Source organism: Pseudophryne corroboree, chromosome 1 (assembly GCF_028390025.1).
Source record: "Pseudophryne corroboree isolate aPseCor3 chromosome 1, aPseCor3.hap2, whole genome shotgun sequence".
NCBI classification, from domain to species: Eukaryota; Metazoa; Chordata; class Amphibia; order Anura; family Myobatrachidae; genus Pseudophryne; species Pseudophryne corroboree.
Genome location: NC_086444.1, coordinates 920,586,842 through 920,602,027, shown reverse-complemented (window position 1 = coordinate 920,602,027; position 15,186 = coordinate 920,586,842).

Sequence of the window (15,186 nt, the reverse complement as noted above, 5' to 3'; positions counted from 1 at the left end):
AGCATTTAACTCCACTTGTGTGTACATCTGCTCTATAGTTATTATTAAATACCAGTCACTAAACATAATTTCATTCCTGCTTCCTTTGTGATGTACATATTAAGATAGACATTCACATATAGATGCTGTTATAATTATGTCTGAGAGATACGTTAGTAAGGGTTAATGGTTTTGTACTTTTTCCTGAAACGGCTGTCAGTAGGCAATTACTTCCATTCTGAAGGAAACACTAGAAGTTGACGTTATCTTAAAAAACATGAATAGATCTATTTTTCATTTGTTTGCAAATATGTGCAAGCCAGATTCTTTGTTCCTAGTGTATGTAATTTCTAAACATATAATAACATATATTTTACATGTGTGTTAGAGTTAGAATTTGTTTAAATTTAATTTTTCATTTTATTTAATTTATTTTCTTCTTTTTTTACAGAAAACAAAGAATTTATAGAACATTGACTGACAGGAGAATACACATCTGATGCTGGTCTAAATGGATATTTAAAGGATGTACTTTTATCCTTCTCAGCTCACATCATTTATATTGGAGGCGTGCACTCTGCTTCTCTCTCATAAGGCTTACAAAGGGCCCTGTTCAGCTAAGCTTTCAGGGTCTTTCTACTATCCTACGCAGAAAGCTTCTTGGCATCAGCCTGCCTTGGCTAGCTCCTAGTTTGTATTCTGTCATGGCTCTCTCCAGTCTGGTGCTTACGCTGCTACAGACACAAGCCATTAAGGAAAGGACTTTCACAATGTACCAGCATTTTATTCTTAAGCTGCAGTACTTCATTTATTCATTGCAAAATTGTAGGTGTAGTATGATGGATTGATCCATCTAATATGCTAAAGGAAAAAAGCTTAATTCTCTGTGCTTGCAACAATAAAACAATTGTTATAAGATGAAAAAAAATCAGAACACTATACTGTGATTGATTATGGGAAAGGAAGCAATGAGTGAACGACAGATAGATAGATAGATAGATAGATAGATAGATAGATAGATAGATAGATAGGTACAGTACATATACATTATATGAATGGGGGATAAATAAATTTGATTTTATACAGCATTAGACCTGTAATTCATTCAGTACTGGTGTTTTTAATGTATGTGATACACATGAAGAAGGGGCATCTGTTCTATAAGTTTTTGGCTTTTTAACTGTTGTGCAGCTCCAGCTGCTTCTCTTATACAGTACATGAATTCAGTTTGGGTTTTTAAACAGTTTTTCGCTGTCAGGTTTTGCACTGGGAATAAAGGTATTATGCCACAAACCATGGGGTATATTTACTAAAATTCGTATTTTTCCGAATGAGGTTAAAGTTCAATCACGAATGACATCGAAAGTGTAAAATTGCAACTTTTTGAATTTATTACGACTAATTTACTAAGCTGTCGTATTCTGCATTTTCGTATTTACCGATGTCGATGTCATTCGTATTTTTTGGCAGTGTTTTACGGGAGTGAATTGTAAAACACTGCCGACTTTAACACAATGAATCTCGGCCAGATCTGTGAGATCCGTGCTGGCCTTCATTGTGCACCTTTCGTAAAAAATAAAACATTGTTAAAATTAAAATAAAAAAATGCGTGGGGTCCCCCCTCCTAAGCAAAACCAGCCCCTGGCTCATTGAGCCGGTCCTGGTTGAAAAAATATGGGGGGAAAATTGACCGGGGTTCCCCCATATTGAATCAACCAGCACCGGGCTCTGCGCCTGGTCCTGGTTCCAAAAATACGGGGGACAAAAAGCGTAGGGGTCCCCCGTATTTCTGAAACCAGCACCGGGCTCCACTAGCCAGATACATAATGCCACAGCCGGGGGACACTTTTATATTGGTCCCTGCGGCCCTGGCATTACATACCCAACTAGTCACCCCTGGCTGGGGTACCCCTTCAATCAAGGGGTCCCCCCCCTCCAGCCACCCAAGGGCCAGGGGTGAAGCCCGAGGCTGTCCCCCCCATCCAAGGGCGGCGGATGGGGGGCTGATAGCCTTTTTGACAAAATGTGAATATTGTTTTTAGTAGCAGTACTACAAGTCCCAGCAAACCTCCCCCGCAAGCTGGTACTTGGAGAACCACAAGTACCAGCATGCGGTTGAAAACCGGGCCCGCTGGTACCTGTAGTAGTACTACTACTAAAAAAATACCCCAATAAAAACAGAAGACACACACCTTGAAAGTAAAAGTTTAATTCATACATCCACACCTCCAAATATACATACTTACCTATGTTCACACGAGGGTCGGTCCTCTTCTCTATGTAGAATCCATGGGGTACCTGTTGGAAAAATTATACTCACATAATCCAGTGTAGATCGGTCCTCTTCTGTTCTATTTGTAATCCACGTACTTTGCAAAATAAAAAAACGGACACCCCGACCACGCACTGAAAGGGGCCCCATGTTTTCACATGGGACCCCTTTCCCCGACTGCCAGGAACCCCCCCTGACTTCTGTCTAAAAGGGTTCCTTCAGCCAATCAGGGAGCACCATGTCGTGGCACCCTCCTGATTGGCTGTGTGCTCCTGTAGTGTATGTCAGGCAGCACATGGCAGTGATACAATGTAGCGCCTATGCGCTCCATTGTAACCAATGGTGGGGACTTTGTGGTCAGCGGTTGACCGAAAGTAACCTCACCGCTGACCACAAAGTTCCCACCATTGGTTACAATGGAGCGCATAGGCGCTACATTGTATCACTGCCGTGTGCTGCCTAACATACACTACAGGAGCACACAGCCAATCAGGAGGGTGCCACGACGTGGCGCTCCCTGATTGGCTGAAGGAACCCTTTTAGACAGAAGTCAGGGGGGGTTCCTGGCAGTCGGGGAAAGGGGTCCCATGTGAAAACATGGGGCCCCTTTCAGTGCGTGGTCGGGTGTCCATTTTTTTATTTTGCAAAGTACGTGGATTACAAATAGAACAGAAGAGGACCGATCTACACTGGATTATGTGAGTATAATTTTTCCAACAGGTACCCCATGGATTCTACATGGAGAAGAGGACCGACCCTCGTGTGAACATAGGTAAGTATGTATGTTTGGAGGTGTGGATGTATGAATTAAACTTTTACTTTCAAGGTGTGTGTCTTCTGTTTTTATTGGGGTATTTTTTTAATAGTAGTACTACATGTACCAGCGGGTCCGGTTTTCAACTGCATGCTGGTACTTGTGGTTCTCCAAGTACCAGCTTGCGGGGGAGGCTTGCTGGGACTTGTAGTACTGCTACTAAAAACAATATTCACATTTTGTCAAAAAGGCTATCAGCCCCCCATCCGCCGCCCTTGGATGGGGGGGACAGCCTCGGGCTTCACCCCTGGCCCTTGGGTGGCTGGAGGGGGGGGACCCCTTGATTGAAGGGGCCCCCACTCCTCCAGGGTACCCCAGCCAGGGGTGACTAGTTGGGTATGTAATGCCAGGGCCGCAGGGACCAATATAAAAGTGTCTCCCGGCTGTGGCATTATGTATCTGGCTAGTGGAGCCCGGTGCTGGTTTCAGAAATACGGGGGACCCCTACGCTTTTTGTCCCCCGTATTTTTGGAACCAGAACCAGGCGCAGAGCCCGGTGCTGGTTGATTCAATATGGGGGAACCCCGGTCAATTTTTTCCCCATATTTTTTCAACCAGGACCGGCTCAATGAGCCCGGGGCTGGTTTTGCTTAGGAGGGGGGACCCTACGCATTTTTTTGGGCAAATTTAACACTTTCCCACCCCTTCCCACTGATAAACATGCACGGATCTCATGGATCCGTGCATGCCTATCAGAACACGGTAAAAAAAGCAGGTCTGTTTTATTTTAGCACTTTTTCACGGCAGTGTTTGGCTATTGTCGGCAGTGTTTGTAAATTACACTTTTTAGTAAATGACCGAGTTCTACCAAATTACAGGCGTATTTGACAAATGGTGTATTCATTCGTATTTTTTTTCTTGGACTTCCAAATAAATATGAATGCCCTCATCACTGCCGTGATTTGAGTTTAGTAAATTCCCGAGATGACACTTTGAAGAAAAAACACCATCTCGGTCAAAATCGGGACATTAGTAAATATACCCCCATGTCTCTATGAAACCCAGACTAGAGATGGACATTGAATGGTGCACCATCAATGTGGCATCAGTGATTTACATTGATGGCAAGAAACCATCAATGTGAAACCATTAATGGTTACACATTCTGAGGAACATCAATACTTGTGAGACTGGCCCACAGAGGGAAGACCAAGGAAGAGGAGTTAAGAGGTAAGCAACATATTGGGGATGTGGAGATAAACTCCCTGTGCCATGAAAAATAACCATGCTGTACTCTCTTCCATCATTGGTGAAGATCATTGGATCACCACTATCAATAGAAACACCATTAATTATTGATGCCAACCATCGATGGTCCTAACCCAGACTGCCCTGAACTCTTATTGTTGTACAGTCTCTATGCCAAAGGGCAAACTAACTTCCTTTATCAAGTTGGAATGCAGGAGAACTCTTTCACTTCATAGCTAACATATGCTGTTTCATCACTATTGTGCTGTACAGAGATTGGCCATTATTCAGCCACTATAACCCACACTACTGAAGTGCCAGCTACCACACTGACCTCTATATACTGTAGCTATCAGAGCACTTGACACATTCAGAGCTTGCTGGCAAACTAAAAGTTATAAAGAAAAGAAAATAGATCAGAAGCAATATTATAATGTTGTGTACTACAGGACTGATTACAGGTTGAGTATCCCTTATCCAAAATGCTTGGGACCAGAGGTATTTTGGATATGGGTTTTTTCCGTATTTTGGAATAACTGCATACCATAATGAGATATCATGGTGATGGGACCTAAATCTAAGCACATAATGCATTTATGTTACATATACACCTTATACACACAGCTGGAAGGTAATTTTAGCCAATATTTTTTGTAACTTTGTGCATTGAACAAAGTGTATCTATAGTCACACAATTCATTTATGTTTCATATACACCTTATACACACAGCCTGAAGGTCATTCAATACAATGGAGGTCATTCCGAGTTGTTCGCTCGCAAGGCGATTTTAGCAGTATTGCACACGCTAAGCCGCCGCCTACTGGGAGTGAATCTTAGCTTCTTAAAATTGCGAACAATGTATTCGCAATATTGCGATTACAAACTTCTTAGCAGTTTCAGAGTAGCTTCAGACTTACTCGGCATCTGCGATCAGTTCAGTGCTTGTCGTTCCTGGGTTGACGTCACAAACACTCCCAGCGTTCGCCCAGACACTCCTCCGTTTCTCCAGCCACTCTCGCGTTTTTTCCGGAAACGGTAGCGTTTTTTCCCACACGCCCATAAAACGGCCTGTTTCCGCCCAGTAACACCCATTTCCTGTCAATCACATTACGATTGCCGGAGCGAAGAAAAAGCCGTGAGTAAAAATACTATCTTCATTCCAAAATTACTTGGCGCAGTCGCAGTGCGGACATTACGCATGCGCACTAAGCGGAAAATCACTGCGATGCGATGAAATTTACCGAGCGAACGACTCGGAATGAGGGCCAATATTTTTAATAACTTTGAGTATTAAACAAAGTTTGTGTACATTGAGCCATCAAAAAACAAAGGTTTCACTATCTCACTCTCACGCAAAAAAGTCCGTATTTCGTAATATTCCGTATTTCGGAATATTTGGATATGGGATACTCAACCTGTATCAATCACTGTTGTAACGGGTGGTCTTCAGTATGCCGAATGTCGGGATCCCGGCGCACAGTAAACCGGCGCCGGGATCCCGACACCCGGCATACCGACAGCTATTCTCCCTCGTGGGGGTCCACGACCCCCCTGGAGGGAGAATAAATAGCGTGTAGCGCGCCACCGTGCCCGCAGCGTGGCGAGTGCAGCGAGCCCGCAAGGGGCTCCTTTGCGCTCGCCACACTGTCGGTATGCCGGTGGTCGGGCTCCCGGCGCCGGTATGCTGGTCGCCGGGAGCCCGGCCGCCGGCATACCATACTACACCCGTTGTAACAGTATGTGTGAGTGGAGTATGCCGATATCTAATCCCCTGGGCCTTTGATCCACAGTTCCTTGACTGGAAAACTTGATACTGTCATTTGAAAGGTTAAAAATGTATTTTCACTGGTTGCACTAGTTACTTTTGAAGTGCTAAGCTTCATAATAGACACAGCAATTGCATTTTTCCATTCAAGGTAATGGGCCATTCCATGAAAAAGAGCAACAATGTCCCATATATGACACTGTATAAAAATGTAGCTGTGTATTTTTTGAGATTTAAAAATAGGTTGATAAGTTAAATTATAGCACTTTCTCATAGGCTTTCATAAAAATTTACAGCATGCTCTCAGGGGTCTATGTACTAAGCCTTAGAGAGAGATAAAGTGGATGGAGATAAAATTCCAGCCAATCATCTCCTGTTATGTTACAGACTGTGGGGAAGATGTATTAAGTCCCGAAAAGTGATAAAGCAGTAATAAAGAAGTGATAAGTGGAAGGTTATAGCGTATCAGCCAATCAGCTCCTAACTGTCATTTTTCAAACCCGTAATGATTGGCTGGTGCGTTATTACCTTCCACTTTCACTTCTTTATTACTGCTTTATCACTTCTCCAGGCTTAATACATCTGTGTTTGAGAAATAACAGTTAAAAGCTGTTGGTTGATACTTTATCTCTGAACACTTTATCTCTCTCTAAGGCATAGTACATAGATAGACCCCTCAATTTGGAGTTGAGGGGAATTATCAAGTAAAGTTTCCTTTACAAAATGATGGTGGACTTGGCTTGTCGTATACGTGACAACTACATTTTGTAATACTGTGTTGGGTACAAAAGAAAGAAAAAAAAATCTACCTAAAAAATAAGTCTAGTTAGGAACTATGAAGCAAAGCAATGCACTAATCCCCCCTGATGCATAAAAACATTACTCAAATTCTAGCCTAAAATAGCACTTCTTTAGGACCACTCCTTAATTACTTTCAGAAACTTTTTTTTTATTTGAGTATTTTTATTGAAAAGTTTTCTTATTTGAAAATCAAAGTAATAAACAAACCCAAGCAATACTTGATGATAGTATAGGCACAAACATAAAACATAAAGACAGGTATTGTGGGGGAACAAACAATAGTAGCATACTATCTCACCAATATGCAAAAGTAATGAAGAAAAAAAAAATCCTAAATCAGAAATTGCAGAAAGCATAACATACATAGTATATGATCACAAAGCAGCGAAGACAGCCACGGTACATAGAGATACACATTTAAGATGTGTGGAAGTACTGTATGAATACAAAGCGTACCTGGAAGATTGCTATGGCTCTCAAACCCTATCACATTTGTGGGGCCATTGTCTTTTGAGGTACATAAACCGTTAGTTAGAAATGGTAGCATTAACCAAACTCAACCAGGAGGGGAGCAGAAGAGCATTTGAAGCCATCCAGATCCAAACAATACAAACCCTAGATAACACAAAGAGATGATTGACATAGGGGGTCATAAAGAGATGATTGACATAGGGGGATAACACAAAGAGATGATTGACATACGGGGTCAGTTGCATGTCTGTACGCAATGACTGCATTTGGGTGGTCTGCACACGCGCACTGGTTGCAGTGCGCAAGCACGACCCTTTTCCTTGTGGCCGCATCCAGGCTATTGTCTTTTGAGATGGCAGGATCAAGGAAGGATGCTGCTGCAAGATAATTGACAGCGGTGGCCATTCGCAGGGTGGTGATGCGGCATTGGGGGGTGGAGCGGATGGGCCAAACAGGGTCGTGCCGTGACCGTTTTCAGGGGGGCTGCATGATGTCACATGCAGCCGATCCGATTAAAAAATGCGCTGCCATGGGTCAACCATAGTTGGATGCATCCACAATCTTATGACGGACGCATCAGGAGGTGGCCTGTCACACATGCTGGGTGGCCTTGCCCTGTGCTGGGCTGCCCCCAGCATGTGAGTAGATGGATGCAGATGTGGCTGCGTATACAGAGATCTACATTCATCTCTGAATCAGGTCCATAGTGCTGTAAACATGAGTTTAATGAGCCAGCAAGGCCCAAACCAAAAATACATATATGAAGGTTATATAACGGTATTCTAATCTCAGTCCTGCCCACACACTCCACAACTAGGGACCAAATTAGTAAATATGAGTGTAGGAGCAGAGCAAGTGCCAAATATCAGCCCCAGAGGCTCTACACTTAGGATGTGAGCCAGATGACAAACGTCCAAATCCACTGAGCTGGACGGGAGTTCAGTAGACTCTATGAAGAATATACAATTGGATCTGCTGATATATGGTGAATGACGAGGCTATACAAGAGGACCACAACAGAAAACTCCAATCCTTACTGGACAGAAATCCCAAGTCTGTCTCCCATTATAGCCTAAGAGAATGCAACCAATCCTCCCCAGATGCAGCAATAGCAAAGAATATGTCAAAGATATATATTTTGGCTACAGAGGGTTCAAAGCAGAAGATGCACAAGGGACTCAGCTATAAAAGGGACATTACTCCCATGTACCCCTTGTACTACCCTGTTGCCAGGCCTGGTGTAGATATAGGGCCTAATTCACTAATGATTGCAATTGCAAAGCAATAGCAATACAAATGGAGGAGGAGGTGCATACCACCTTCTCCCTGCATTTATGATGCGATCGCATCTGAGATGAAAATCACAACCATCGGTTGCGATGTTCATATACATTGGCAGGCTGAGTGACACGTTCTGCACATGCGCAGAACCTCACCATTGGGGAAGTACAGTAAGGATCGCATTAGTGATCCTAGTGAATCACCACCGGTGTCGGACTGGGGCTTGTAGGGCCCACCGGGGGAATGCAGTGGTAGGGGCCCATGTTTAGGGGTGTGGCCAGTCTGCTGAGGGGGTGTGGCCTGTCACCTCATTGGTTTGACTAACCATTAGAGAGTGCAATGTCTGGGCCCCTTCATAAATATATACAGTAAATTCAGCTGCTGCATGCATGATAATGTACCAGATAAAAACAGCAATGCACTGTAGAAAATACACAAACGTCTAGTATAAAGTAACATATGTATAATGTATAATTCAAGTGCACAGTCTAGAACCTGATCCTTAGAGCAGGAGTTGGGCCCCCAGGCAGTGGGGCCCACCGGTGGTTTCCCCTGTACCCCTGTGGCCCAGTCAAAGCCTGATCACCACCCATAGTCTACTAGAATCCAACAAAGGGCCTAATTCAGAGTTGATCGCAGCAGCAAATTTGTTAACAGTTGGGCAAAACCATGTGCAGTGCAGGTGGGGCAGATATAACATTTGCAGAGAGAGTTAGATTTGGGTGGGTTATTTTGTGTCTGTGCAGAGTAAATACTGGCTGCTTTATTTTTACACTGCAATTTAGATTTCAGTTTGAACACACCACACCCAAATCTAATACCCCTTTTCCACTAGCTCCTTAAAACACGGGTAAATCTGCGGGGGCGCGCATTTACCCATCTTTTTCCCTAGTGGAAAAGGGTTCCCCTGCAAATTCCCGGATCAAGTGATCCGGGAATCCTACCCGGGTAGCTTGCCGGGTTGAACACGTGTTCAACCCGGTAAGCTGTCTAGTGAAAACGGGAGCCGTGTCGAGGCAACACGGCTCCCGTTCACAGTGTATGGGAGGGCGGCACTGGGAGATCATGTGATCTCCCAGTGCCGCCCCTGCCGCGTCACTAGCAGCGTCACCAACCCAGCAATATGCCGGGTTGGTGAGCGCTGTGGGAAAGGGGGCTGTAGCACGGGTCGCAGCCGTGTCAGGTGACACGGCTGCGACCCGTGCTACAGTGGAAAAGGGGTATAACTCTCTCATGTAATATCTGCCCCTCCTGCAGTGCACATGGTTTTGGTCAACTGCTAACAAATTTGCTGCTGCGATCAACTCTGAATTAGACCCAAAGTCAGAAGCACAATTTGTTCTAGCTACCAGATCACTTTCGATGAGCCCTAGGCTTACATATAAGTATCCAAAAAGTGGTCATAGAACACTGCGGAAATGCATAAAACTCTGTGGTATCTGTGTGAACAGTCCCATACTTATCTAGCAGTCTGTGTACAGTGATAAGAACAATATTGACTCTGACCCTATAAGCCTTAAATGAAAAAGCAAAAAAAAAAGAAGACAGCGCTTTGACTTATTAACCAATAAATCAGACCATTACTCATCCCTATCCACCAAAAAACTACTAACAGTGTATATTTCCTCAAGGGCTTCATATCCCACCTCACGTCTCCTTTGAAAAGTCTTAAACTGCTCCACCCTGGAAATAAAAAATACCAAAGAAGAAAGTATTGAAAGTATCCCAAACCAGAGGAGCAGAAGAGCCAACATAATTCGTAAAGAAGAAATCATCCCTGGAAACAAGGAGCTCGGATACTGCCAACATCTAAGTCAACTAGAAAGGATTGAATCTCCAAAAGATAGGGTAACTTAAATTCAGCAGTAGCAACATAGGGGAGTGGTCGGAGACTCCACATGACAAGTATTCCATGGTGTCAACCACAAACAGCTGAGAAGGGGAAACTAAAACCAAGTCTATCCTGGAAAAGGTGTGCTGAAATAAAGAAAAACAGGTGTAACAGCGAGGAACAGAGTGCTCTGGCGAAAGGCATCTTCCACAGTCAGAAATCAAGCAAGAAAAGGAGGGGGGGGTGGGGACATCCAGTGGGTCTCGTTGCCTCTCTCCATCTATATAAAACCTCATCTCACACTGCATTGAAATCTCCAATGCAAACAACTGGAACATTAGGAAAATCAGCGAGAAATGCACAGCACTTAGAAATTAGACAAGAGCTAAAGGAAAGGGGATATACAGTCTTGAAAACATATGGGGAGACATACAACAAGCCTGGTAGGAAAAGAAAAAATGCCCAAAGGGACCACTTGAACCCTATGACAAATAAAACACATGGATTTATGAATTAGAACAGATACCCCTCTAAAATGGGAGTGTAAGGTAGAATGGAAAACCCAGCCACCCGAGGCTTCTTTAGGGAAAGGACGCTACTGCCCAATGGATCTATAATAAACAGAAAATACCAGGGGACAGGTATTGTTATCAGAGAATGCTTCATTTTATCAATCAAACCCAAGGTAGTTAAAAACTTCAACATATAAAAAATAATAACATACTATACATATGTAGAGGAGTAAGACCCACCAACAGTAGCAACAGTGAAAGGTGCCCAACGGTGTTCCACCAATTCTAGTACTGTGCATAAAATAGCAATGCTTGTGCATCAATGAGAAAAGCAATAAAACAAATAAAGCAAAGAAACTTCGAAAGAATACTGAAATACTTGTGTGACAATAATAATAATAATAAAATCAAGCAATACAATGAAAGAAAATAACAAACATAGCCCAACACTCCCTACCCTGTATACAGAATCCCAAATAGGGACACCTATTTCCTAGTAACTATAGTAACCCCCTTAGCTTAACCTAACCAAGTTAAGGTAAGTAAGAGCTAAGGTGAGGGCCAACATCTCCTGTGCAACCTAGGGTCATGGTGTGAAAATACATGCTACAATTCACCTCTAACAAAATTTTCTAAAGTCAGAGTTTAAAAATATAAGCACTAATCTCAGAATGGAGACAAAACACACAAGGAAATAGAAAAACTTGTCCATTTAGAAAAGAACACAGCAAAATAGTGCCCATATAAAAATCAAGATGTAGTTACTGTATGTGGCCACATAACCGACAGCTACGTCCCGTCCCCTCTACATCCCAACAGTTGGCATGCCAACTAGCAGGGACTATTCCCACACCGAGCCCGCAGCGTGGCGAGTGCAGTGAGCCTGCAAGGGGCTTGTTGCGCTTGCCCCCACCAGCTTTCTGCCGCTGGGATCCTGTGGTCGGTATGCTGACCGTCAGAATCCCCAGCGGCGGTCACGCATGCCAAACCCATAAAAATCAGTTGGAGGAGTAGCAAACTTATAACATCTATGAAAGATACTTAAATGAACAGAATTCAGTCTGGGAGTCCATTACATCTGAGAACCTAAAGATCAAGCCAGGCCACGGCTTCTCTACTAGAACTGAAGAAGTGAATATGACCACCCACGATTTTTCATAAACAGGCAGGAAACAGCATAGTAAGAAAAAAAGCATTTTGTTTCCCCCAGAACCCTGAATTATATCAGTTTTTCTTGCTTAGAAATTCCCCTCCCTTGCAAGCACCTGAGTTATATCACTAAGCTAATTGAGCATCTACCACTATATAGGAAACAGCATAGTGAAAGAAAGTTGTAAGTCATGGAGGCTCTTAGACTTCTGTACATCAGAAGAAAAGTCTTGGAAAATAGCTTCCCGCTGATGTAACACAATATCATAATCCCTGTATCATAAAATCTTGGCAATGAGCTAAATGGCCCTAGTTGATATTCAATGAACCTGTGCAACAGTAAACTGAAGGGTGAATGTGTTTCAGCCAAACACTGTTATTAACCAGGATTCCAGATATTGGTCAGAGGCATTGCCACCCACCTTCTCAGGTAGACCAACCAAATTTATATTATTTTGTTGTAGATGTTCTCCAAGTTGGTAAACTTCTGTTGACAGGCCAACATCTTGGACTTTAAGGAGGTAAGTTGGTCATAATAAAGGTGCCCTGTTATTCTCCAGTGTGGAAATACAATACTCAGTCTCACCAATCTGGTCTTTCAACTTTTGCATGTCCTGACAAATAAGGGACAAGTCAATATGTACCGCAATTTATCACTAATGTTTCTGAATCAGTAATAGCCTGCAGAAGCTACTCCATAGTGACAGAGAGTGAGGCAAAAGGTTGTAAAGGCAATTAATGTGGCTGTATTTCTGAAGGAATCAACCCTGAGTCTGGTCAGGGAACAGATCAGACAGAGAGATCGACCTGAGGTCATCAAGCCCTGAGATTTCTGTCTTGTCAGGCAAGTACAAAGTCAACAGAAACAAGTCCAGAGATTGAAGGACCACCTACACTCAGGACTATAGCAAGTATATGCAGCCAAGATGTACCAGGACATCACCAGCAGTTTATCAGCACCTCAGAGAGAATTGACGATGGGGGCAAAGGATGACTTAAACTGACAGGACAACTGTGCATGTAATCAAGTAGCCATGCCAGATAAGTAATGTATCTGCATGTAGAACAATCCTCTACAGCAGTAAAATAGAAAATCCTGAGAAGCACACTGTCAAAGGTGGAAATAGCAGGAAACAGGCACATATATGTTCCCAATGTCCATATCAAACATAGGCCAGAAGGATAGTAGGGTCCCCTTCTGCAGTGCAGCACTAGTGAAGGAGAACACATAACCACTAGATACCTGTACTGAAGAGCAAGAGACAGTGGCCAAGAAACTGCAGGCACAGGAGAGGTGAGTCCAACATGGTGGTGGGTTGCAGAAGGACAGGGGATCCTGGCTCAAATATACCACTGGAGGACTCAGAGCGAGCCGAAACACAGCACGGTGAGAGCCACTATGGGAGAAGTACAAGCGATGCACCCCTAGGCAGCAAGCAGAGGAGGGGAACTACTGAGCAAACCAGGACTTCAGCAATGATGGATCCAGTCCAGGAGGACAACAAGGCCACAAGGCAGCACTGGGGTCACAGGAGCCAAAAAGACCCCAATCAGCAGCAGGAGATCCAAACAGAATGATCAGGCTGGAGTGCACTAAGACTTGCATCTTACTCCATGCCTGCCCAGGTCATGTCTCCGAATTTCAACTGCTTTACATTTTTCTCCTAAAGTACTGCTCATAGAAACCTTGATCATGTAATATGTTAATTACACCTGCTTACAAGGGAATGCCTCCTATAACGTAAAACATTAAGGGCCTATATATCCAATTATTTCTGTCCTTCAAACTTGCATAAACAAATTTCTGCACAGCAATGTTAGATATTTTGTCACTGACTGAAAGGAGGATGATAGTAGACTCTTCTAAGAGCATGTTCCATAGATTCCCCAATGGTGTAACTGTGTGAGGTGGACAGAGTTAATGACATTCCCTTTATGATCATAAATGATACCACAATATTATCGGTATCTGGACTCCAGGTCGACACCAAAAGGTCGACACACCTTGGGTCGACACCTGCAATAGGTCGCCATGGACAAAAGGTTGACATGAACAAGGTCAACATGGAAAAATGTCGACATGAGTTTTTAAAAAAATGTTTCTATTTTTTAAAGTTTTTCATACTTTATGATCCACGTGGACTACAATTGGGAACGGTAACCTGTGATGAGCACGGCGAGGAACCTTGCCCGAAGCATGGTGAGCGAAGCGAGCTATGCGAGGGGACACGGTGCACTAATTGGGGTTCACGGTCACTGTACAAAGAAAACGACAAAAAATTTTTTTAAATGTCGACTTTTTTACATGTCGACCTTGTTCAGGTTGACCTTTTGTCCATGTCGACCTATTTCAGGTGTTGACCTAAGAAGTGTCAACCAACTGGTGTTGACCTAATGTGTGTCGACCTTTTTGGTGTCAAACTGAAGTCCCATACCAATATTATCTCCTTCATTGCATACATAATCTTCCCAGCTAGCGGCATTCATGTACACTTACAACAGGAGGAGGCACTATTTATTGGCAAACTCTGAAACCTCATTAAACGCAATCAGGGGGAAAATAACTCGGAAATTAATAACTTTTCTTACAAAGACTAAATGCGAATGTTAAACTTTACTACTAGAATCTGCACATATCTTGTTAATAAACTGTAGCAGGAGGAGTAGTATGATGAACAAGATGGTGGCTGTTAGTCATTTTGTTATTTACTGTTCATCTACTGCTTTCATATTTGTCTCGCAACATGCTACTGGAAAGATCTAGAAAAGGTAGGCAATGTGCTCTATGAGTGACGTCGCCTAGTGTTTCCCCACCTAGGCTGGGGTGGTCGGCGGCAGTGCGTACACACTGAGTGATATGACGACCATATCGCTCAGTGACGTCGCGCCACGGCTGGGTCGTGCATGCAGTTTTTGGATGACAGTCCAAATTGTGCTGCATGCACGGCCGACAGTGAGGGTTGTTAACGATCCGCAGTGCCGCGCATCGTTCATCGGTGGCAGCATACACACTGGCCAATATAGTAAATGACATTGCTCAGGAAGGGTGAAAATGAGCAATGCCATTCACTTTCTCAGTTATTGTGTATGCACCTAAAGTTCTACATAAATCATCACATCCT